Below are 19,454 nucleotides of genomic sequence, written 5' to 3'. Positions count from 1 at the left end.
TTGTTCATGTGGTAAATGTACTTGTGGTGTGAATGATAGGATCACAGCCTTTTGGCATCAAGATTCATTCATGCAATTCCTTATTGGATTGAATGATTCTTATTCCCATGTTAGAACTCAGATCCTCATGATGGAGCCTACTCCTTCAATTGATAAGGCTTTTTCCTTAGTGATTCAAGAGGAAAGGCAAAGGTGTTTGGGATTCAATGTTGCTGCTTTAGTTGAATCAACTGCACTTGTTATCAAGAATCAAGGATTCAACCAAAGCACCTCACTCCCAAGCAACAATGGCAAGAATGTCAAAGGGAATACTGGAAAGGGAAGGCCTGTCTGCAGTCATTGTGAAAAGATTAGTCATGTTATGGAGAAGTGCTACAAACTTATTGGTTTTCCTCTTGGTTATAAGAAGAAAGGAAGAGTAGCTATGGCCAATCAAGTCCTTGTTGAAGGTGATTAAGGTAAATTTGAAGTTGCACATCAGATTAGTTCATTCCCTTTCACTCTAGAGCAGTATCAAAAGCTAGGGGTGTCAATTTGGGCTAATGTATCGGGTTCGTGTTATGTCAAGGTAGGGGTATTCAACTAAATGACTCAACCCTAACCCAACCCATTTAATAATCGTGTCATGATCCTTCAACCCTAACCCGACCTGTTAATAAGGTGGGTTAACCTGACCTAACCCATTTGACCCACTTAATAAACGAGTTGTGTTAGGTTGACACGAATGTAACACAACCCATTTCAACCTGCATAATATTAAATATAACATCAATCTAAAAATAATATATTTTACATCCCAAAAGCAGTTTATACACTTCAAGTCTTCAACCGACATTCAAAATAATATAGTTCAACAAAAATATAACATTCATCTAGAAATAAGTTCTTTACACTCCAAAAGAAGTGCATACATAATTTAACAAAAATAAAATAACATAGTTCAACAAAAATGTAATATCCTTGGAACTCACCAAATGCTAAGAATCAATATTGAAAGAATTGGAGCAAATAGTAAACTAATCCTGACTATCACTATGATTATCATCCATAGATTCTAGTGTTGTATATATAGGTATATATAAGGATAGGTTGTAATAATTTTGTTTGAGTTTAGAGAATATTGTTTCATAAAGTGAAAATTCAGGTTCTAGAAATTTCTAAGTGAAAATTCTAAATTAAGCATTTTCAATCAGTCGAAGATAGTAGCGTGAGTAGTAAAGCTAAAATAAAAAAAATAAAAAAAAAGATATTTATAAGAAGGTTTAGAGATTTAGGGTTTGTAGGGTTTAGAGATCTAGGGTTTGTAAAGTTTCAATTTCCAATTATATCTCTTGTAAGTTTTTGTAATTATTCATTTTTCTTTTTAAATTTAAAATATATGTTGGATATAAAAGGTATTTGACAAATCTAAAATAAAATGAATATTTATTTGTTAAATGAGTTAAATAGGTTGTGTTAAGTGGGTCATTTCGGGTTGACATAAATAAATTGACGTGTCGAAAAATGTGTCTATTACGGGTTACACAGGTTGACCTGCTTATAACACGTTTCTTATCGTGTCGCTTTCGAGTTGACCCGTTTATGACCCAAACCCATTAAGGCCTAACCCTAACCCATAAAAACCCTGTGTAGTGTTCGTGCCATGTTTGCAAATTGGGTTGAACATTAACACCCTTATCAATAGCTGCTTTCTATGCTAAGCTCTCATGCTTCCACATCTGGTGGTTCTAATGATGTCATGCACTTAGCCAATTCTGCTCTTTTAGGTAATTCTTATGATCTTTGGTCATATTCTGTTTGTTTAAGTATGCAACATTCAGTTTTTGTTATTTATCCTACCAATAAAATAGCCTATTGTAATGGTACTTGGGTTCTTAACATTGGGGCAACTGATCATATAGTCCATTTTTTAACCCTGTTCACCAAAATTACTAGTTCTATTTCAACTTTTGTTCAATTGCCTAATGGTGAAAAGGTTGTTGTTACACATATAGATACAATTCAAGTAACATCCACTTTGATTCTTGAAAATCTACTCTGTGTTCCTTCTTTCACTTTTAATCTGATTTCTGTTAGTTAATTTACAAGATCATTATCATGTTGTCTTGTGTTTCTCTCCAATTTATGTTTCACATAGGACCTTTCTTGTTGGAGAACGATTGGAGTGGGTGAATTGCATAACAATATTTACTTGCTACAAACTACATCTTCTTGCAAGTTTGTTTTAGAAGCTTCATCAATTCTAGAGTCAGTTTTTAGGTCATTTGTTAATTCTGTGTCAAATACTCCTATTGTTACTAAGCCATATCTTTGGCATCTTAGATTAGGACATGTATTAGACAATAAGCTTCATGTTTTACAACATTACCTTTCTAATGTAAATACTTTTCACAGCAATAAAGAGTGTGTTCTTTGTCCCATTGCAAAATAAAAAAGGCTCCCGTTTCCTTCTTTTAATCATTTGTCTAATCATACTTTTGATCTTATCCATTGTGATGTCTAGGGACCATTTGCTAAGCTTACTCATGATAGTTTCAGATATTTTCTTACTATTATGGATGATGCCACTAGATCAACACGGGTATATCTCATGAAATCAAAATTTGAAACTATGCCTTTATTGATTTCCTTTTATAACATGATATGCACAAATTTTCACACTAATATCAAGGTGATTAGGACTGATAATGCTCTTGAGCTTTTCTTGAAGGATTTCTATGCTCAACATGGTCTTTGATAGGTCAAGAATGTATTGACCCATTTGGTAAATAAATCAATTAATTATCCAAGTGAATTAATTAGATTCAACTACATACAATAAGCGTCATAGCACAAACAAATCACCAATTAAGTTAAATGCAGCAGAAAATAAATTTGACACATGTGATTTGTTTACGAATGGGGAAATCCATCGAGGCAAAACCCTACCGGGTGAATTTAAGGTCACTACTCCCAAGAATCCACTATTATCAAAACAAGCAATTACAAAATCCCAGTACCTAATACCAACCTACAGTTGAACCCTTACCTCAATACCCAATTGGACTTGTATTGTAACGGCAATCTTTCCTTTCAATGCACGAATCCTAGTATGTGACTAACCAATGATGGACGGATCCTAGAACATGACTAAAACACCAACTTGAGAAAGATGTTGGCCACAAAGTTCTTCAGTTTATCTACAATGAAGATCAGGAAGGTCCTTGGTCACAAAACCCTTGGTGTAAAGACGCAGTAGCTTCTAGAGAGAATATGATGATCTAGGACAAATTTTGTCTCCGGTCACAATATGCGTGTATTATCACTTTGCATCACTTTTGACAATCTTAAAATAATCCTAATATATGTCTAGAGTTATGAGAAGAGAAACCCTACACAAATATACATGGATATGTGGGAAATTAGATCTAGAAATTCTAATTTCATAATCCTTGACAGATTCAACTTTCGTTGAGCTTCAACATTAAACCTCAATAGAAATGATTCTGTCGAGATATCTATCGAGCTTTAATGAACAACACTTCTTCACTTATTTTTTGGTCAGACTTGCATGGCTTTAATACTAGACTTGAACACTTATTTCTTAAAGTACTAAACCCATCTTAGATCTACCCAATTACAAGTCAAGTGCGTTTTGTCAAAGGATTAGCCAATTTACATCACACGTGTCTCTAACAATTCTCACATATGTCCTAACAATCTTCCCCTTTGGTAATCCATGACAAAACCACAACAAACAAATGAATTATGAGAGAAGTCTTAAATCACTAAACTCATAACCACTTGTTGGAATACAAAAAAAATCTAACACTAACATAAACTCTTGAAAAACTTTGCAAGAAGAGCGTTTATGGCATGATAGATTTTCACAACCTGTCTTTCTAAAACACTTTAAACAAAACTCATCAAGGCATCTTTATGTGAAACAGAAATAAAGATTGCATACATAAAGAAACATGTGTATAAAGAGAGAAAAGAAACAACACATGGAGAGATAGGTGAAGAACAACATACATCATTATATATATATATATATATATATGAAAATAAAGTACAATGTATGTCATAAATGGTCACAAGACCGTTGTACAAGAGGATAATGTAACTAAGAAGAAAGAAAAGAAAAGTACATAAAATCCTCACTATATCCCTCAAAAATCTATAAACACTCCTCCTAACAAAAAAAATGTCCTATACTAACTCTACTCCTAAGTACAAGACTACTCTCAGAGAGAGTGTCAAGGCGAGCATCCATGCACTAAAGCTACGCCATGATAGCCTTGAGGGTCACACCACTAGTCAAGGAAGAAGGAGCAGACATGGAAGGAACAGCAGAAGCTGCAGGATCGATAGACTCCACACATGGCCGCTTCGGTTGAAGCTAGACCTCGCTCTATTGAACAGAATCAGCATTAATGGCACCTATGGTGGAGTAGTAGGGAGAATCAAGAATGGGGATGGAAAAGTGGTGAAGGATCTACCTGATAGTTGAAGGAAAGATGAGTTTATAACAGGTCGCCGTATCCTGATAGACATCAAGAATAGAAGTGATGAAGTGAGAAGAGAAGTCAATGGAAAGATCCTCTAAGAGGGACAAAAGAAAATGAGCACGAGGCTCTGTGATAGAGTTATAGTGAAACGATGGAGTAAGAGTAAATGTCATCACCATATTAGGGAATCTCGAACCTTTTGTAAAGCCCAAGCATAGGGTGTTTTGCTTCTCACCCCTTGTGGAAGGTGTCTTACAAAAATGAGTCAGAAACTCATTTCTGGACATAGTCCAAAGATGTCACAACCAGGGTAATCAAGATGCGATACTCTTAAGACATGTAGTACCTCGGATATAAGATCCGGGGTAACTACGATACGTGTACCTCTGAATGTCGTGGCAAACAAAGGTAAAGAGGTATTGATACCATGTATGTTGGAGTAAAACTCTTGTATATACATGATGGGACACCTCAAGGGACTCTTAAGTAGAGATTCCCAGCCCTTAGTCTGAATGATGCTGGGGAAAGGACTGTCAGAAAAGTCTAACAGAACAACATGACGCTCTGAATAAACGCCACATTTCTGAAAGTTCTCTGAGAAGTCCTTTTGGGCTTTCTCATCATGAAACCGAATGTGAAAAGGGGGAAGAGGATCAGAAGAAGAAGAAGAACCAGAGCCTTGAAGAACCAGAAGCTTGAAGAGGATTCTGGCCTAGAGTGGATTTGCGTGCTTTGGGTGCCATGTGTAGTCTATCCGAGAGAGAGAGAGAGAGAGAGAGAGAGAGAGAGAGAGAGAGAGAGAGATCACAAACCAGAAATAGAGAAAAAAAAGGAAACGTATGCATGAAAAATGCATGAATATGTGACGTGCAAAATGTAAATTGCATCATGGCTAAAACCCAATCCAAACCTACCAGCACACATTCCAATAATCAAACACACATCTAAATGCAATGAGAATGCAATGCATGAACATATAACACCAAATTCACAAAGCCCAACCCAAAAATTTCAGGAAAAACTCAAAAAACTCCAAAACCTAGGTCTAAAATGCATAAATGCATGAAAAGAGAGAAGATAAGAACACTTACCAAGTGTTTGAAGCAAGATTTAGGCCAAAGAACACGTGGAACACACACTAAACAAGTCTAATCAATTTTATATTTCAAAAACAAGTTAAGACAGTTTAGCGAGCATATATTAACACATGTATTCCTTGTAATGACCAAAACACATTGTACCTACACATGTATCAAAAGTAGCAAAGAATTTGCGTGTTGTGTGTGAAAACATAGCAAAAGTGCATAAGTGTCTCATGTTATGACAATTTTAGATATGAGAAAATCAAATACACTCACACACAATCATAACTGCTTGATGGAGACTATTACCTTCGAGGTAGATCCTATAACTCCTACATCTCCTAAAAACACGCTTGCAACCATATTTAAAAGCATTTTGATTCTTTTTGCTTTTATTCTTCTTCGCATATTTTCTTTTTTGAGCATAGCATGCATGGGCATATAAGAGAGAGAAAAGAAATACCCAATTATGTAAGCTTAAACATCTCAATTTGCTATGCCGAAGCAAACATATGTTATACATGATTGGCGGGCTTTAGTGGTGAGATGGTTATTTATGCCTTTCTCTTAGGATTTTTTAGTTATTCCCGTCAAAAAGAGTGATATGAGTGTTAAGTATAAGAGATTACTTAATCATACTCATCACAAACACGAGCCACAAAGCTCATTTGCTTAGTTGTGCATTGAGATACTCATCTAAGCTACAAGAGATACAAAGTTTAGAAAACTTTGATTCAATGGCCATCCAAGGTACACAAGTACCAATATACACAAACACACACTGTTTTTGTATTTTTTTTTTCCTGATTTTTCAATTATTTTATTTTATTTTTATGAAAAATGAAAATAAAGCAAAACTGAAAGCAACCAAACAAAAACTTGTTAAACAAAACAAAACATAAAACTAGACTGACTTAAAACAAGAAAGCAAAACAAACAAGTAATGCATAACCATAAGGGGAGAGAGAGAGAAAAAGTGACTAAATCACTTTAAGACTTTTTTTTTTTTCCATACCTTGGAAGAACCTTTCCTTTGAACAAACCTTTGATCTGGTGGTGAGAGGAAAGAATTGAAACCGTTCAAGTTCGAAAAGAACTTGAGGGCATTGAGAAGATCTCCAAGAGGAGTAAAAGAGGATGGAAACTGATTCTGGTTTTCGGACGAGAGCATACTATTGCTTTGTTGAGTGGCTAACCACTTGTAGCAATTTGGACGAGTATGCCCTGAAGCTCTACAATGACAACAGAAATGCGACTTCTTTTGTTGAGACTTTTTGTTGTTTTCCCTTTTAGTCTTAGGGTTTCTAGTCTCTTTCTTTTCAACCTTAGGGGGTGCTCCTAAAATAGATTTGCCTTTATCTAAGTTCTCACTAGCTATTTCAGTTTTAGCTTCATCATTCTTAGAATTAACATTATCAACAGATGAGACAAACACATTTATACTAGATAAGGCAATATTAGGAGAAGAGAAATCATACCCCAAATCAGTTTCATCAGAAGCAGCTTTCTGAATGCTTAGCATCTCATTGAGCTTTGCATTGGAAGTCCTCTCCAATTGAGCTCTAACATGGAATAGCTCCGCTTCAAGCTTCTTCATTTTTTTAGCAAGGAAGTTGTTCACGAACCGTAAAGCTCCAATGGTTTGATTTGCTTCCTCAACCTTGGTAGAGGGCTCCTCTCGATCTAGCTCAACATCACTCAGTGTCTTGATCGCCAACCTATATAGTTTCTCATGCTTCTCAGAAACCTTGTATAATTTTGCATAGGTTGTATGGATATCATCTTGATCATTCATTTTTTCAAACTTAGATTCCTCCAAGTCCTCTTCATCATCTACAGTTTTTGTAACCTCTTCAGTAGGATCAACTGTAGCAGTAAAGGCATTCAAAATTCCCTCATCATCAATGTCATCTGACTCAATCTCAGGCTTGGTATCACTCAAGATAGTAGCAAGAGCCTTGCTTTTCCCAATTTTCTAGAGATATGTTGTAAATTCTTATTTCATGTGTCCAAAACCTTGACATCCGAAGAACTTTGGTCCAAAGGGAATAGTGTACTGATCACCATCCTTAGCATCCCTCTTTCCTCTGTCTTGGCTTTTAGACTAAGACGAACTAGATTGCTTACGGTCTTTATAAATCATTTTGCATTGGAATTCTTCATGAATTTTTTGAACTGCCTAGTGATGTAGGATTTCATCTTGGAATCTTCATCATCAGAAGACTCATTGGTCTCTTTGCTTTTGGCCTTTAGTGTCATGCTTTTACTTTTGCTTCCTTTCCTAATTCTAGCCAAACCCAATTCATAGGTTTACAAGTTTCTAACCAGCTTTGTCAAAGAAATAGAGTCAATGTCCTTTGATTCTTCAATGGTAGTGGTCTTGACATGAAATCTCTCAGGCAGAAACCTTAGCATATTTCTTACAACCTTGGGTTTAGGAATGGTTTCCCTACAATTAAAGGCTAAGTTGACTATGTCTTTGAGCTTGGCATAGAACTCATCAAACAACTCATTCTACTCCATCTTTATCTCCTCAAAGCTAGTAGTGTGCCTTTGGAGCTTTGAATCCTTGACAACCTTAGTCTCTTCATAGGTTGTCTAGAGGATGGTCCACGCTTCCTTAGCAGTTTCAGTTGAGGATATCTTCTTGAACTCCTCATTAGTCACCACACTGAGTAAGGCATTCAATGCTCTGCTATTGAAGTTTGCCGCTTTGATCTTAGCATCATCCCAATTAGCCAGCGCTTCCTTTGGCTTAGTCTAGCAATTCTCCATAGCTTGCCACACCTTTTCATCTAAAGACTATAAGAAAGCTCTCATGCGTATTTTCTAGTATGCATAGTTAGTTTCATCAAATAAAGGAGGTATAATAAGATATTGTCCTCTATCCATGACAAACAGGGGTTAATGGATCACACAACAACGATTAAAACCTAATCAGAATGTGCCTGCTTTGATACCACTTGCTAGGCCAAGAATGTATTAACTCCTTTGCTAAATAAATCAATTAATAATCCAAGTGAATTAATTAGATTCAATTACATGCAATAAGTATGGTAGCATAAACAAATCACCAACTAAGTTAAATGCAGCAGAAACAAAATTGACACAAGTGATTTGTTTATGAATTGGGAAAACCATCGAGACAAAACTCCACCTAGTGAATTTAAGGTCACTACTCCCAAGAATCCACTATTAACAAAATAAGTGGTTACAAGTAAAATACACGAATCCCTTACCCCAATACCGAATTGGCCTTGTATTGTAGTGGCAATCTCTCATTTCAGTGCATGAATCCCAATACATGACTAACCAATGATGCATGGATCCCAGTACATGACTAACACGCCAACTTGAGAAATATGTTGGCTACAAAATTCTTCAGTTCATCTACAATGAAGATCATGAAGCTACTTGGTCACAAAACTCTTGGCGTAAAGACATAGTAGCTTCTAGTGAGAATATGATGAACTAGGGAAAATTTTGTCTCCGGTTACAATATGCATGTATTATCACTTTGCATCACTTTTGATAGCTCTTAAAATAATCCTTATATATGTCTAGGATTGTGAGAAAAGAAACCCTACACAAATACACATGGATATGTGTGAAATCAAATTTGGAAATTCCAATTTCATAATTCTCGACAGATTAAGCTTCCGTTGAGCTTCAACATCAAACCTCGATAGAAAGGATTCTATTGAGATATCTGTCGAGCTTTAATAAACAGAACCTTTTCACTTGTTTCTTGGTCAGACTTGCATGACTTTAATACTAGACTTGAACACTTGTTTCTTAAAGTACTAAACCCATCCTAGATCTACCCAATAACAAGTCTAGTGTGTTTTGTCTAAGGATTAGCAAGTTTACATGACATATATCTCTTACAATTCTCACATATGTCCTAACAGCACTATTTATCAACATTTTTGTGTTGCCACTCCACAACAAAACTCAGTTGGGGAAAGGAATCACCAACACATTTTAAGTATTGTAAGAGCATTAAAATTTCAATCTAATGTACCTATCTCTTTTTGGGGTGAATGTGTGTTAACTGATGTTCATATTATTAATAGTTTGCCTTCCAAGATTTTAGAAAATAAAACACCATTTGAGAAGCTTTGTGGCAAATCCCCTACTTATGATCATTTGAAAGTCTTTGGTTGCCTTTGTTTTGCATCAACCTTGACTCATAACAGATCCAAATTTGATCCTAGATCTACTTCTTGTGTTTTCCTTGGTTATCCCTTTGGTGTTAAAGGTTTCAAATTGCTTGATCTAGCAACCAAGAAATTTTTTGTTTCTAGAGATTTTCTTTTTCGTGAAACTTTGTTTCCTTTCATTTCATCTTCTCATTCGTTCTCTCCTCATTCTAACATTCCTTTACCTCATCTCTTCCCTCCTGTAGCTCAGCCACCTGATTCCTTGCTTCCTTTTTCTTCTTCTTCTTCAGAACCACATTTTGTTTCTAATTCCCTACCTCAGGTTATGAATCCCATTCCTTCTTTTGATTCCAATTTGCCTGTTCCTTTATTTGATTCTTCTAATTCTTACCAATTGAACCAGATATGCCTATTGTAGATTCTGCAGATATCCCTTCTTCAACTTCTGTTTCCTCTGATAATCCTTTGAGAAAATCTACTAGGGTCACTAAACCACCTTCTTATTTGCAAGATTATAAATGCAGCTCCATTGCTTGTGATATGCCTGCACCTTCCATTCATGCCAACAAGTCTGGTTCTTCAAGTACCAAATGTCCCTTATCCACTTATCTTGATTACTCTAAACTGCCTTCTACTTTTGCCCATTTTTGCTTCCTTATTTCTAACATTCCTGAACCTAAGTCTTACCATGAGGCAGTCAAGGATCCTAAATGGTAGGATGCTATGGCATCTGAAATTGCTGGTTTCAAAGCTAATAATACCTGGACTCTTACCCCTTTGCCTTCTTATAAGAGAGCTATTGGTTGCAAATGGGTCTATAGAGTAAAATACAATGCTGATGTTTTAGTGGACAAATACAAAGCCAGGGTTGTTGCCAAGGGTTTTACTCAACAAGTAAGTCTGGATTTCACTGACACTTTCTCTCTTGTGGCCAAACTGATCACTGTCAAGACTTTGCTTGATATTTCTGCTATGAGAGGTTGGCATTTGGTTCACCTTGATGTGAGTAACACTTTCCTTAATGGTGATCTTCATGAAGAGGTGTATATGCAGTTGCCTCAAGGTTTTCACAGTAAGGGAGAGCACGTGATTTGCAAGCTCAACAAGTCTTTGTATGTCCTTAAGCAAGCCTCAAGACAGTGATACTCTAAATTTTCAACAACTATCTTGAAGTATGGGTTCAAGTAGTCCAAATTTGATTATTCTTTGTTCACTAAGAAGTTCAATTAGTCTTTTATAGCATTGCTAGTTTATGTTGATGACATTCTTAGTGCAAGTAATGATGTTCAAGCTATTGAAGGACTTAAGAGTTTCTTGAATCATGAATTTAAGCTAAAAGATCTTGGCAATCTAAAGTATTTCCTTGGTCTTGAAGTGGCTAGATCAAAAAAGGGGATTTCATTGTGTCAAAGAAAGTATGCATTAGAGGTGCTTAAAGATGCTGGCATGATAGATTGTAAACCTAGTAAGTTCCAATGGAACAAAACCTAAAATTAAGTAAGTATCATGGGGAATTGTTGCCTGATCTTGGTGTTTATAGAAGGCTGGTTGGAAGATTACTATACCTGACTATTACCAGACCATACATCACATATCTAGTCCATAAACTAAGCCAATTCATGTCAAAACCAAGAAAACCTCGTTTGGATGCAGCCTATAAGGTATTGCAATACATCAACGGGTGTCCTTGTCAAGGCATTCTCCTATCCTCTAAATCAGATTTTCATTTGAAAGCTTTTGTAGATGCAGATTGGGCATCTTGTGTTGACACTAGAAGATCCACTACAGGATATTGTGTATTTTTGGGTGATTCACTAATCTCATGGAAGTCCAAGAAACAATCTATAGTTTCTAGATCCTCAGCTGAAGCCGAGTATAGAGCCATGGTATTAACAGTTTGTGAGATGACTTGGTTGCTAGCTTTATTGAAAGATTTAGAAGTTCATCATCCACAACCTGGTTTGCTTTTCTGTGACAATCAGGCAGCAAGTTATATAGGTGAGAATCCTGTATTTCATGAAAGAACTAAACATATAGAAGTGGACTGTCATTTGGTTAAAGATAAGGTGCAAGAGAAGGTCATAAGATTGTTCTATACACCTACACATTCACAGCTAGCAAATTTGTTTACAAAAGCTCTCAGTAGTCAACAGTTGAAAGTCCTTACTTTCCAAGATGAGTATTGTGAACATACATAGCTTTGGATCTCATCTTTAGGGGGAGTATCAGGTTTATAAAGATCAGAAAGGTAAAACAGGAGGAAAGAATGTTTAACAACAAGAAGCAAGCTAAAACGATAGGAAGCTTAATTTGCTAGCTTAACTACAAGTAGTTTAGGAATTAATTATTTCATCTTGTATCATACGTGTTATAACTACTTGCTACACGTGCAATAACTGTTTCTATATAAGTTGGTAAGTTAGTTTTTGCTCTATTTTTGTATTAGCTTAGCTCTGGTTTGTAGCAGGCCTTAACAGTGTATAGATTCATTCACTTTTTGATAATCAATACAAAAATACTTCAATTTTTCTCTCAAGCACTCTCTCTGTGAACTTGTGCTTCTTCTTCTTCCTCAGTCAGTGTTTTCTTACAGAGCCCTTTGCTTCTACAGATGAATCCGATTCAAAAGATGATCCCAATTCTCATTCATTCACAATGGGAAATCGGTGTGTGAGTCCCTCCTCATTGTTCAGTACATAGACGAGGTCTGGAAGGATAAGTCTCCATTGCTGCCCACTGATCCTTTCCAGAGAGCTCATGCCAAGTTCTGGGCTAATTTTACTGATAAAAAGGTACATTTCTAGGAGTTCTTTTTCTTTATGTTTAATTTTTATTTTTGAAGTATTCTTTTACTATTTGATTTATTTCGCAAAATTGTATGAGGTTTAGCTATCTTTCTTAGCAGTTAAAAGTTGTATTTTTTATTTTAAACTAGAAACTAATCCTAAAATATAGTAGGAAATTGGAATAAAGAAGTAGAGCATCTCATCAAATTAATAATTTCTTTATATTTATTTTTCTCTATTTTCATGGGTATGTATTTTATCTTAGGTTAGATGTATTAGAGCATCTCGAGCAATCTCTATTCTTGCACTTAAATATGGAGAAAAAAAAGTCCTTTTTGTGGTTTAGTTACATTGACACTTTCAAGGTCTATTGAAATTAGACTTGTTATATACTTGATTTTTAAGAAATGATATTCTGCAAGGGAAGGTGAGTAAGATGCTGTGTTTGTGACAGGAAAAGTTATTGATGCTAACGGTGGGTCTGCAAGGGAGATAGTGTTGTTGCTGTGAAAGGGAAGGTGGGATAGATATAAAATATTTGCTTTATTTATTTTAGGGAGAGATAAAATTAATATGTAAATATAATAGAGAGTCTGTTGTTGTGATGTGTGATGTCGTAGAAGCCTNATCTAAACTTTGAACCTTAAAAATGGCCTCTCAAACTTTTGAAGAGTCCAGAAAACCCAAAATTATAATTAGTACCAAAAAAAAAAAGGAACCCAAAAACAATTACAACTGAATTCATAAAATAAAATAAAAAAGACCAAAACAATTTACCATCAAATGGCCCATTTTTCAAACGGTGGTCCTCAAAATGCTATAAAATAAAATAACAAATTCTTCGTTGATATTCCAAATCACCATATTCTCAAAATGAAAACAAAAACGTTTTTCCAAGTTACTGTGCTCTTCAATTTTTTGCAATGTTTAGAGAATAAACAGTGTTGTGTACCTACTTTTTGGCCAAAATGGCCTTTTACCATTAATTTTTGAAATATTTGGCAAAAAAACACTATTTCGGAAATAATTGGTGATGTACCACTTTTTTAAGTATTCGAGTTTGGTGAACTCGAGTACTATATTTTATAACTCCATCGTGGCATGGCTGACATGGCAATTGGATTTAAAAATTCCAAACAGTACTCGAGCTTCCTGAGCTCGAGTACTGTTTAAAAAAGTACCCGAGTCCGGTTAACTCGAGCATTGCTGTACTAATATCTAAAAATTCAATTTTATGTCTCACTCACTTCTTACTTACAGTTACCAGAACACGCTCTCACTCTCCTTCACACATTCACACAAAGCCCAAACCCTCACACCAGTGGCGGCAGAAAACCCGTGGCGGCAGAAGACTCGTCGGCGACCAAACTTAGCTCTCTTACTGTGAACACTCTCACTCTCACACTCTCACTCTCCTTCACACCTAAACATAAAAACCCCAAACCCTCACTCCATCGGTGGCAGAAGACTCTCGTCGGCGACCCCTCACTCAGCTCTCTCATTGTCTCGCACTAAGGTCAATTTTTTAGTTTTAGGGTTACGTCTTTCATTTGAAATTTTAATGGATTCAAAATTAGAAATATTGAAGAAAAAAAAACACAGATTTCGGATAGAATAGAATGAGCTAATACATATGACCAACTCTGAGTACTTTGTTGAGGATCCATAATCAACCCCAATCAATTTGAGACTAGGACTTAGTTATTGGTATTGTAGTATTTCACCCTCCATTTTGTGCTTATGGTGAAGAAATGCTATTTAGTCTAAATTTTCTTAATGATGAATTATTATTACTCATGTAAAGAAATCCATGATTTTCGAAATGGGGTCTCATATGTAGGGTTTAAGAGAAGTTTGTTAGGTTCTAAAGGTCTAGGAATTTATGTATTTAGAACTCTAATTTGTCATATTGGCAAACCATGATCAAAACGACATGTTTAGTCTTGTTATAGTGTGCTCAAAGTTGTTTAATTATTGTAAAGTTGGAATCGAGAGACTGTAGATGCATTGGGGCATTTTGGTCTGGCTCGATCGATTGAAGAATAGATTCGATCGATCAAAAGTCGACTAGATTGCGTTTTCTGCAGAATTTCCAACTCAGCCCTAACTCATTAAACGTTTAGGGTTTTATGTTTTTGCCCTAGGTATATAAGGCAAAACCCTAGCCACGTTTTGAGAGTTGCTCCAGTTGTATTGTTGCTCATACATTGTTGTTTTGTGTAAATCTCTTGTAAGATCTAGAGGAGCTTTCCTTTACACAAAGCTTAGGGTTTTCAAGTTAGAGATAGTATCAACATCTTGATGATCAACTTGGTTGCTACCATTGAAGCTTAAAGAATATCAAGCATGGGTGCTTGTAGCTGATTGAAGAATTCAAGAAAGAAGGAGTCTGTGGATTCGGAGCTTGCACGTGGTCGTGTCAATAAGTTCTACTGGTGGGTAGCATTAGGAAGTCGAGCGGGGAGCTTGTAGTCCTTCTGTATGAACTTCGATTCTTTCATAGTGGATTCAGGTTTTCCTTGAGGATCGGTGGGTCAAATCCTCCCCAAATTTTTACCGTGTGGTTTCCTGGGTGATCATATCATTGTGTCTTTTATTATTCTACTGCTTTATTATTTTGATATGATTATTTGATTGCTTTAACCTAGTATTGCATAATTTGACTAAGTAACAACTTGGCTAATTAATCTAGGTTAACCAATCTGGTTGTTCTAAGGGGTCTAAAACCGTTCAAAGTTAAAAAAAGAAAAAGAAAAAAAAAGGTGGTACATACCTCACAGTTATGATTGTTATAGCTAGTTATTTTCAAATGATCTCTACTTGGCTTTCATTCTTTTTTTTTTTCTTTTTTTTTGGGTGGGGGTGTGGAGGGGGTGGGGGTGGGGGTTGGTGATTGTTGTTAAGAATAGAGGAGTTAAAGCTGCAACACCAATATTTGCCTCAACTGATTTACCTGCAACTTATACTAAGAATCCCCACCTCCTTAGAAAGCTGATAGTAAGCCATTAACCTCTGGTAATATCAGCCGAGATAGGCAGAGTAACTCCTAACTAAAACCAGGATCTGCCCTACTTCTACTTTTCTTGTCGCATAAATTAACTTTCATTGAATCACTTGCTGCAAAATAAAATCCAAGTTATTGCCTTCAACAAACAAGAATATGATGCTTTTTGGTTGATTGGTACTCTTCCAGCTTGCCTAAAAGCTTATATTATAACATTAAAGTATAGAGCCACAAAATTAAATTACATGCCGTACTAATTTGTATAGGCATTCCACAAAGGTGATTTTGCTAAATACCTATTTTATAAGTATCAAAGATTGAAAATTAAGAGTTGGTCTGCATGAAAATAAAGTTGTTAATATCATGATAATCATGGGAAATTCTTGTAGAGAGATGAAGATAAGACGAAAAGGGAAAATATTACTGACAATAAAACATACCTTGCATGCAGTAAAAACTGGCCAAACTTGTTCAAATATTTCATCTTTTGTTCCTAATGCACAGATCTGCACACATTTGCTTCTCTTATGACATGTAAAATATAATTAAACACCAAATAGGAAATAGAATTCTTTAAACTTAACCAAAAAAAGAAAAGGTGAAAACAAGCAGGCAAGCCAATTAGATATATTCGCTTATACATGACAAGGCTATAAGGCTTGAACACCAACGACAAGCGTTAAATTTTCTCCATCTTTTCCCATGAAATATATCTCTATATACAAAGCTTCTCTACTGCCAACAATTTTCTCCATCTTATTATCACGTTAATTCCTTTTGAAATTAGTTAAAGCCTAGACATTTTTCACTTGTTCTAGAATTTTTGTTTGCAATTATTTAGGTGTTTGTAACTTGTGTCAATGTGCCTATGTTAGAAATTTACTAAAGATCATGCATTTTGTTACATTGCTATGAAGGAGTCAAGGGCACAAAAATTTAAAAACAAATCATCAAGCATGAAATGGTGGCCTTCATTGTATAATAGCAACTTGAAAGCTCAAAAACGTGTTGAAAAACACAAGAGCTGTTTAGACCCCCGATTAAAATTACGGCTCGATAGATTTTACACAACTTTAATATAAAGTGCGGAATAGTGTAAAAGCGAGCGGATGAACAATATAGCTACTCTAATCCATAAACTAAACAACACAGCAGTGTAATGGAATATAAAAGAGTAGGGAAGAGAGATGCAAACACAGAAAACATCAAGACGTGTTTTCGAAGAGGAAACCGAAGAACTCGGCGAAAAACCTCTCCGCCGCCCTCCAAGCGGAAATCGATCCACAATAAAGTGCGGAATAGTGTAAAAGCGAGCGGATGAACAATATAGCTACTCTAATCCATAAACTAAACAACACAGCAGTGTAATGGAATATAAAAGAGTAGGGAAGAGAGATGCAAACACAGAAAACATCAAGACGTGTTTTCGAAGAGGAAACCGAAGAACTCGGCGAAAAACCTCTCCGCCGCCCTCCAAGCGGAAATCGATCCACTAGACAATCAGTTGGGATACATGAGTAAGCAAGAGACCCTCCAAGCCTAATCTACCCGATGTACCTAAGCCCTCCAAGCTCCAACTCCAACAAGGCTTCTCGGAACCGTGTCTTGTCTTAGTTATCCGGATCCCGCAACAAGCTCCATGTTGCATCTGCCATTCCAGGCTTCTTTCAATGCTTCCCAGCAACACCAAAATGTCACTCAACACTCTCAAAAGGTGTGGTAAGTGTTTTGGGCTATCAACCTCTCAATGGTGTGGAAATGGAAAGGGAAGGGTTGAGGAGATACCACAAGCAAGTGTATAGAGAAAGGTGGGGATGACAATCTCTAATTACAAATGTGTTTGGCTAGGGTTTTCTCTCTGAAGCGTTCCTCAACATTTGTGAGTAATGGGGGTTTATATAGGATAGGTGAAAAATGTGTGAGTCAGTCAGTACAGGCTGGCAGAACAGCATGTCTCGCGGGTGTCTCGCGGGAAGGCCTTACCCGCGAGATACTCGCGAGAGATAGCTGTCCCATCTGTCATGACTCTTCTCATTCCAGCATGTGCAGGGCATATGCTTCACTTCGCGGGAAGCTTAGTCGCGAGATACCCGCGAGATTCCATCAGCTTTCAAATTGCTTGAGTCTTCACACACTCTCTATCACACACCCCTTACAACAATTCCCACAATAGATACAGGGTATAAACAATTGATAGTAATTACAATCAAATTTGGCACGGAATAAAAGCCAACAAAACACATAGTTGTAAATCACAACTTTACACAACTGAAAATAAAGATGATTTGCCCATGTAGTTATTTGCTAGGCTCTCTGGTGGTAATCAAGATTTCATCTTGGTATTCTTTTTTTATCAAATGTCTCTACAGGTCACTTACTTTTTTCCCTTGATGAATGTACATAGGTTGAAACAGTGGCCCAATTTGGTGTAGTTTTTCTTCTTTTTGCACTGGGCTTGGAGTTCTCCATAACGAAGGTCAAATTCTGTTCTTTGGCCTACTTCATTTTCTTTCTCTTTTAGTGAAATTGTGATTCAAACTCTATAACTGTGTGATTGCAGCTTCGCGTTGTTCAAGCAGTTGCTGTTCTAGGGGTCCTGCTACAGATTTTCTTATTTATGTGCCTGTGTGGCATACTAATATCGGTATGTCTACAAATTCTAATAGAAAATTCACAAAAGTTTGCCCCTTTCTACTTGTGAAAACTACTTGCACCTGATTATGTGCCATAGAAAAGTTTGACTGAACTGGGAATATTGGAAACGCTTAAAAGAGATGCAAGTTTGAAAGTGATAAAGAACGATTGGAAATGGATTACAAGTTTACTGAGGATTCTTGTATGATATCAACTTCATCTCAAGTCCATTGAAGAGTTATTTTGCTCTTTAGTTACATATCTTGTGTTATATTTTGTAATTATTTTCTTAAGCTTCGGATTTGGGCTCTCAAGTTAAAGCTTTTTGTTTTAAAGCAGCATTAATATAGAGTAATTTGATGGTGTTGATTGATTCAATTTAGTGTACTTTTATGAATTAATCAAAATAACTCTATAAACATGACATCGTCGTGCGCTAGCTATTCAGTTGTAACGTCATGTTATAGATAATATCAAACTTGCTGCACCGACTCACAATTGAAAGGCAGGGTACTGACACCTGAAGCACTGATAATATCAAACATATCATAGTTAGGTTGATCCAACCACTAGTGAGACAGAGGATGATGGTGTTGAAGATGAATACCAGCTAAAGGACCTGGAGGTTGTAGCAGCTGATTACATGTTGAAAGTGGGAGTCTCCAAATTCACAAATGCATGGGAAAGCATGGGTGATGACTGCTTCCCATGCATTATACTATTACTGGCAGGGGAGATTTTCTCTCTTTTATTTTTTTTGGGGGATGGGGTGAATCTTAGTATGTAAAGAGCAACAACTTGCAAATTGCAATGACCTATGCATTACTGGACAGTTTAACAAGTTCATAAAATTTTCTGTTTGGCTTGGAGGGATGTTAAGTTCTAAAACAAATAGAACTGTTTTGAAAAAAATAATTATACAAATTAACACTGGGATTAAGTGAAAATGCCCAAATAATACTACCTCTAAGTTCTCAAGGTTACCATATAAGTTGGGTGCTGAATGAGTTATGATGCTGGTGATTTTATAAACAGCCTTTCCATATACCACCCATTTTGATCACATGTAAGTATTAAAAAACCTTGGGCATGTCATAATATAATATAATATAATAATGAAGGGAGGTGTAGGGGGAAGAAAATCAACCAGCACCCAACTGATTAAAGAAACCATTGGGGCCATTGTATTCTGTTTCTAATGATTTGAGTTAGATGGCTAACCAAAACCAAAGAAAAAAACATATTCTTTCTTTGTTTTTTTATTGAGAGAGAGAGAGAGAGCATGAGCTTCTAGC

This window comes from Quercus suber, unplaced genomic scaffold (assembly GCF_002906115.3).
Source record: "Quercus suber isolate HL8 unplaced genomic scaffold, Cork oak 2.0 scaffold_373, whole genome shotgun sequence".
Classification (NCBI taxonomy): domain Eukaryota; kingdom Viridiplantae; phylum Streptophyta; class Magnoliopsida; order Fagales; family Fagaceae; genus Quercus; species Quercus suber.
This window is presented reverse-complemented; position numbering follows the sequence as displayed.